This window comes from Hordeum vulgare, chromosome 2H, assembly GCF_904849725.1.
Source record: "Hordeum vulgare subsp. vulgare chromosome 2H, MorexV3_pseudomolecules_assembly, whole genome shotgun sequence".
In the NCBI taxonomy this organism is placed as follows: domain Eukaryota; kingdom Viridiplantae; phylum Streptophyta; class Magnoliopsida; order Poales; family Poaceae; genus Hordeum; species Hordeum vulgare.
This window is the reverse complement of record NC_058519.1, coordinates 180,948,166-180,955,698: the sequence shown is the minus strand read 5'-3', so window position 1 is coordinate 180,955,698 and position 7,533 is coordinate 180,948,166.

Below are 7,533 nucleotides of genomic sequence, written 5' to 3'. Positions count from 1 at the left end.
TTATTCACATTTTTGCAGATTGGATTGCTACATGAATGGAAGCTGGCATTCATGGAGTTGATAAATGTCGATGGATGAACTTTATATGTATATCATCTAGTTTTCATTTGAGTTGATGAACAATGTCGAACTATATGTATATGTATATATGGATAAACAGTGCAATACTTTGTATGTTGGTTCTTTCGATATATGGGGATGTACATTGATTTATATGTATATCATATATGTGTGGTGAATTATATATATATGTGTTGGCAAGTATATGTGTGGTGAACTATATATCATATATGTGTGGTGAATTATATAAATGTGATGTCAAATATATATATATATATATATGTGCTGTGAAATAATATAAAACAAAAAAACAGGTACTATATGGGCTCTTTGCCGTCTGCCAGCTTATTGCAAAGACATGTGCCATCAGCTGGCAGATGGCAAAGGTGCCACATGGCACCCAGCTGTGCATCCTGGGGTGTCTATATAGGCTCTTTGCCGTCTGCCTCCAGGGTGGGCAGACGGCAAAGAAGAGGGCACAGAGGAGGGGGGAGCAGGAGGCAGACGGCAAAGAGTGGAGGGGGGAGGAGGAGGCAGACGGTAAAGAATAAGGGGGAGGTAGACGACAAAGAATAAGGGGGAGGCAAACGGCAAATAATAAGGGGGAGGCAGACGACAAAGCCTCCGTTAACCCCTAACGGAGGTAACGCCTGTCGGCTGCCGTCTCGAGCACTTTGCCGACTGCTCCTAAGGAAAGCTGACGGCAAAGAGCTTTGCCGTCCGATTTGGGGGGACAGACGGCAAAGAAGGTCCTATGCCATCGTAGGCGGACGCGGTAATTTTGCCGGCCGTGAGATTCTTTGCCGTCTATTGTTTTGTCTTTGCCGTCCGGGATTTAGTCTTTGCCGTCTGTGATGGCAGACGGCAAAGAAGCTGATTCCTGTAGTGATCACCTCTACAGACTAATCGTGTGCATTGAGCATTTTAGATAATACATCACATGACACAAGAGGATTCGTCACCCCTCGGTGTTGTTGGAGCACGGTGTTTCCTACGGTTCTCTTTATTAGTGTTGAGTAGTAGGAAAGCCGTACTATTAAGAGGGGGTCTGCGTTGGAAAGGTTTCGGTGGAATCAACTCACACACGCGCACTTTTTCTTTCCACCACCTTCTCTTTGCGGCAATGGAGCACCCGCTTGGTCTATCCTTGCATTTCCAAAGGGTCCAGCGGTAATACCGCCCAAGCTGAGCAGTAGTACCGCTCGCTAGCGGTAGTACCACTATCTGAGCGGTAGTATCGCTCCAGCCGAGCGGTAGTACCGCTTAGGGACGGTAGTACCTCCCTCTGTGAGCAGTTGTACTTCGTCGGACTTTTTGCAAATACTTTTCCAGCAGTGGTAGGATCGATAGTAGTATTTCTACTACCGTGGTTTTGAGTCTGCCTAGCGGTAGTACCACCCAGGTCTGGCGGTAGTACCGTTGGGGCTTGCTATAGTACCTCTCCCTCCAAGTGGTAGTACCGCTAGGGTCAGCGGTAGTACTGCTTCCCCCAAGCGGTAGTACCGCTAGGGGCGTGCTGACAGTGGGGGTAATGGTTGGACTTGTTCCCTGCTACTGCAACAAAATAACTTCCAATGGCGCCAGAAACACGTGCTGACGGGAGACTGTTCTTGTCTTGATTCTCCTCACTAACGTCACCAGGAATCCTTCTTCTACGGCTACGCCTTTAGGGACTTCCAAGGCAAATATGCAAAGGATTTCCCCGTGTCCTTGGAGCCTTGCGTTGGTGTTCACTCGAAGCGGAAAGGGTGATGTAGCGCAGCGGTGGTAAGTATTTCCCTCAGTTTGAGAACCAAGGTATCGATCCAGTGAAGGAGTATCACAAGTACCAACTTGTTACCCTTGATGGCAACTACACGATGTGTGCCTTGCTGCCCCTACTGTCACTGGGAAAGGTCACCACACGATAAGAACCCAAAACCAAATACTTCTCCCATTGCAAGAATCATAGATCTAGTTGGCCAAACAAAACCCAAGACTCGGAGAGACTTACAAGGATATCAAATCATGCATATAAGAAATCAGCAAAGACTCAAATATATATCATAGATAATCTGATCACAAATCCACAATTCATCGGATCTCGACAAACACACTGCCAAAGAGGATTACCTCGGATAGATCTCCATGAAGATCATGGAGAACTTTGTATTGTAGATCCAAGAGAGAGAGAAGAAGCCATCTAGCTACTAACTACGGACCCATAGGTCTGAAGTGAACTACTCACGAGTCATTGGAGAGGCGATATGTTGATTTAGAAGCCCTCCAACTCCAAAGTCCCCTCCGGCAGGGCATCGGGAAGGGTCTCCAGATGGGATCTTGCGGAAACGGAAGCTTGCGGCGGAAGAAAAGTGTTTTCGTGGAGTCCCTGATTTTTTTCTGTATTTTAGGGAATATATAGGCGAAGGAGCTAGGTCAGGGGGCGCCAGGGAGGCCACAAGCCTGCTAGCCGCCGCCCCCTGGTGGCGGCTACACGGCTTGTGGGCCCCCTGTAGCTCTCCTTGCTTGGCCCTCAATCCCCCTGATCTTCTTCCTTTCGGGAAAAATTTATTTCAGGAATTTTATTCCGTTTGGACTCCGTTCCAAAATCAGATCTGAAAAGAGCCAAAAACACAGAAAAAACACGAACTGGCACTTGGCACTGAATTAATAAGTTAGTCCCAAAAAAGATATAGAAGGTACATAAAACATCCAAAGATGACAAGATAACAGCATAAAACCATCAAAAATTATAGATATGTTTGAGACGTATCAAGCATCCCCAAGCTTAACTCCTGCTCGTCCTCGAGTAGGTAAGTGATAAAGAATGAATTTTTGATGCGTTCATGCTACCTAGCATAGATGTCCTTTGTAACTCCTCTTATCTGATGTGAATGTTCAGATCCATTAGATTCAAAACAATAGTTTGCTATTGACGTGGAAACAATAATAATTCAAGCAAACTAGCAAGGTAATCATGAACTTTCAAAATAACAAGGCCAGAAGAAAGTTATCCCTACAAAAGCATATAGTCTGGCTATGCTCTATCGTCATTGCACAACGAATTTAAATCATGCACAACCCCGGTATTGGCCAAGTAATTGTTTGCACACCTTTACTTTCTCAAACCTTTTCAACTCTCACGCAATACATGAGCGTGAGCCATGGTTTTAGCACTATAAGTGGTGTGGAGTGTGGTGGAGGTTGCAAGACAAAAAGGAGAAGATGATCACATTAACTAGGCATATCAATGAGCTGTGGAGATGCTCATCAATAGATATCAATGTGAATTAGTAGGGATTGACATACAAATGATGCACTAGAGGTAAGAGTATGTGAAAGCTCTTAAAGAAAACTAGTGGGTGTGCATCCAACTTGCTTGCTCACGAAGACCTAAGGAAATTTTGAGGAAGCCTATCATTGGAATATACAAGCCAAGTTATGTAATGAAAATTTCCCACTAGATATATGGTGGTGACAAAACGAGAGACTCTCAATCATGAAGATCATGGTGCTTAACAAGCACAAGTGTGGAAGGATAGTAGCATTGTCCCTTCTCTCTTTTTCTCTCATCATTTTTTTGGTGGGCTCTTTGGCCTCTTTTTTTTATATTTTTTATTTTGGTGGGCATATTTGGCCTCTTTTATTTCCTCACATGGGACAATGCTCCATCAATGATGATCATCACACTTTCAACTCAAAACTTAGAGCAATGGTGACTCTATATGGAATGCCTTCGGAAGTGTACCGTGACAATGATCTAGCATGGCATAGACATTAATGGAAACATCATGCTAGCTATCTTACGATCATGCAATGGCAATGTAGAAGCGGTGGCACATGTCATGGTGGTAGTTGCATGGCAATATATCTCGGAATGACTTTGAGAAAGCCATAGTAGGTAGGTATGGTGGCTGTTTTGAGGGAGGCTAATGTCGGGTTTGGTGCACCGGCGAAAGTTGCACGACACTAAGAAGATAGTGATGGTGGAGGGTGCAAGTGCATCTAAACCGTGGACTCAACATTAGTCATGAAGAACTCATATACTTGTTGTAAAATTTTTATTAGTAATCAAAACAAAGCATTCAACGCATACTCCTAGGGGAAGGGTTGGTAGGTATAAACCATCGCGCGATCCCGACCGCGACGCAAACGATGACAATCAAAAGACTAATCATGCTGAGACTTCATCACATAGCGGTTCACCATACGTGCATGCTACGGGAATCACTAACTTCAACACAAGTATTTCTAGATCCACAACACCTTACTAGAATAACTTCAATATTACCACAACCACAACTCAAAACTAATTGAGATGAATCAAACTTCTCTAACTATTCAATGCACATGAAGGTGGAAGTTTGCATATCCCTTTGGATAACTACCCCCTTTGAGACTACTTTCAAAGCATAGATAAACTACCAAGCCATGCACCGCTGTGCTCTAAAAGATATAAGTGAAGCACATAGAGGAAAATCAACTAGCTCAAAAGATATAAGTGAAGCACATGTGAGCTGAATTGTCTACCAGAGGATATAAGTGAAGCTCGACAAAATCACGGTGAGTGCATGTCTCTCTCTCTAGGTGTGCAGCAAGGATGATTGTGACACAACAAAAATAAAAGACTCCTAAGATACAAGACGCTCCAAGCAAAACACATAACATGTGGTGAATAAAAATATAGCCCCAAGTAATGTTACCGATGGATTTGAAGACGAAAGAGGGGATGCCTTCCCGGGGCATCCCCAAGCTTAGGATTTTACGGCATCCTTGAATCTCTTGGCGTGACTTGGGCATCCCCAAGCTTGAGCTCTTGCCACTCTTTATCTCTTTGTCCATAAGAACTTCACGCAAAACTTAAAAACTTCACAACACGAAACGTAAACAGAAACTCGTGATAACATTAGTATAAGAAAGCAAACCACCACTTCCTTAGGTACTGTAGAAAACTTAAATTCTACTTATGCTGATGTTGGTTTACTGTATTTTCAATCTTCCATGGCTAATACCCCCCGATACTATCCATAGTTTCATCAAAATAAGCAACCAACACAACAAAAACAGAATTTGTTAACAACAGACCAGTCTGTAGAAATCTGTATACTTCGTATACTTCTGGTACTTCGAACATTCATAAAAATTACGATAGTCTGAAGAATGTGCGTAGAAATCAGCAGCAAAAAGAATCAACTCAAAAGCTCTTACAGAAAAAAAACAAAAATTCTTTTCGTGAGCAGAAAGTTTCTGTCTTTTCCAGCATGACCAAACGATCATCCCCAAGACTAATCATAACGGTTTTGCTTGGCACAAATGCAAAAAGAAACACAAAGAACACAATCATAACAGAATTATGAAAGTGTGGAAAACAAAAAACAGAAAGAAAAAGGATAGATTCGTTGGGTTGCCTCCCAACAAGCGCTTTTCTTTAACGCCCTTAGCTAGGCAAAAGGTGATGGAATCACGTATAGTCATCTTTGGTGCTCAAACCATAAGTAGTGTGATCATTTATCATCTTAAGATCTTCATCTTTATTGGATGACTCACCACTAGCTTTAGGAACAAAAACAGACTTGACGATCTTTTTGAGAGTGAGATTTGGAGTATTTTGCACAACGGCAAAAGCTGAACCCAAGTTGGTTATGACATCTTCTAGTTTGCCAATTCTAGAAGAATCATTAACTATAAGTTCCTTCTCTCTTAAAGTTTTCAAGAAATTTCCCACTTTGGATCCATATTGAGTAATTTGATTGTGGATCTTTCTATCCAAACCCTCAATAAGTTCAACTGTGGCAATTTTGTTTTCAATAGCGTCAAGCCTTTGCATCACGTGTTCCAAGGTTAAGGTAGTTCCATTAACCATGAGCGGGGGTGAGCCTACCAAATTCATGATAGCTCCATAGGAGTCAACAGTATGGCTCCCAAAAAATTCCCGCCTACAATGGTATCAAGGATATACCTATTCCAAGGAGAAATTCCAATATAGAAACTGCAAAGAAGAATGGTGGTGGATTGCTTATGAGTAGATCTACTTTGAGCATTGCAAATCTTGTACCAAGCGTCCTTTAAATTTTCTTCCTCATTCTGCCTAAAATTGAGAACTTCATTCTCAGGGGTATCGTTTGGAGTGGTGGGTCTAGCCATTGATGGACTATCTCACACAAAAACGAGCAGGAAGAGGGAGAATGAAACGGGCAAAAGAAAACGGAAAGGAGAAAGGCAAATGAAGACGGCAAATGTGAAGTGGGGGAGAGGAAAACGAGAGGCAACTGGCAAAAAAGGTAAATGCAAGAGATGAGTTTGTGAGACCTACTTGGATAGATCTCTCCTTCCCCGGCAACGGCGCAAGAAATACTTCTGCTACTGCAACAAAAGACCTTCCAACGGCGCCAGAAACACGTGCTGACGGGAGACTGTTCTTGTCTTGATTCTCCTCAGTAATGGCACGAGGAATCCTTCTGCTATGGCTATGCCTTTAGGGACTTCCTAGGCAAATATGCAAAGGATTTCCCCGTGGCCTTGGAATCTTGCGTTGGTGTCCCCTCGAAGCGGAAAGGGTGATGTAGCGCAGCGGTGGTAAATATTTCCCTCACTTTGAGAACCAAGGTATCGATCCAGTGCAGGAGTATCACAAGTACCTGCACAAACACAAAAAGCTTGCTCCCAACGCTATGAAGGGGTTGTCAATTCCTTATAGATTATTCGCCAAGTGAGAACTGAAAGCAACAAAGTAACAAAGCAAAGTAAAAGAAAAAGTGGAAACGATAGGTGTGAATAGACCCGGGGGGCCGTAGTGTTTACTAGTGGCTTCTCTCATGAAAGCAAGTAGACGGTGGGTGAACAAATTACTATCGAGCAATTGATAGAACCGCGCAAAGTCGTGACGTCATCTATGGCAATGATTATATCTATAGGCATAACGTCCAAAACAAGTAGACCGATACTTTCTGCATCTACTACTATTACTCCACACGTCGACCGATATCCAGCATGCATCTAGTGTATTAAGTCCAAAAGAACAGAGTAATGCCTTAAGCAAGATGACATGATGTAGATGGAAAATCTCATATCTACGACAAAGCCCAACTTGCTACCCTTGATGGCAACTACATGATGTGTGCCTTGCTGCCCCTACTGTCACTGGGAAAGGTCACCACACAGTAAGAACCCAAAACCAAGCACTTCTCCCATTGCAAGAATCATAGATCTAGTTCGCCAAACAAAACCCAAGACTCGGAGAGACTTACAAGGATATCAAATCATGCATATAAGAAATAAGCAAAGACTCAAATATATATCATAGATAATATGATCACAAATCCACAATTCATCGGATCTCAACAAACACACTGCCAAAGAGGATTACATCGGATAGATCTCCATGAAGATCATGGAGAACTTTGTATTGAAGATCCAAGAGAGAGAAGAAGCCATCTAGCTACTAACTACGGACCCGTAGGTCTGAAGTGAACTACTTAAGAGTCATTGGAGGGG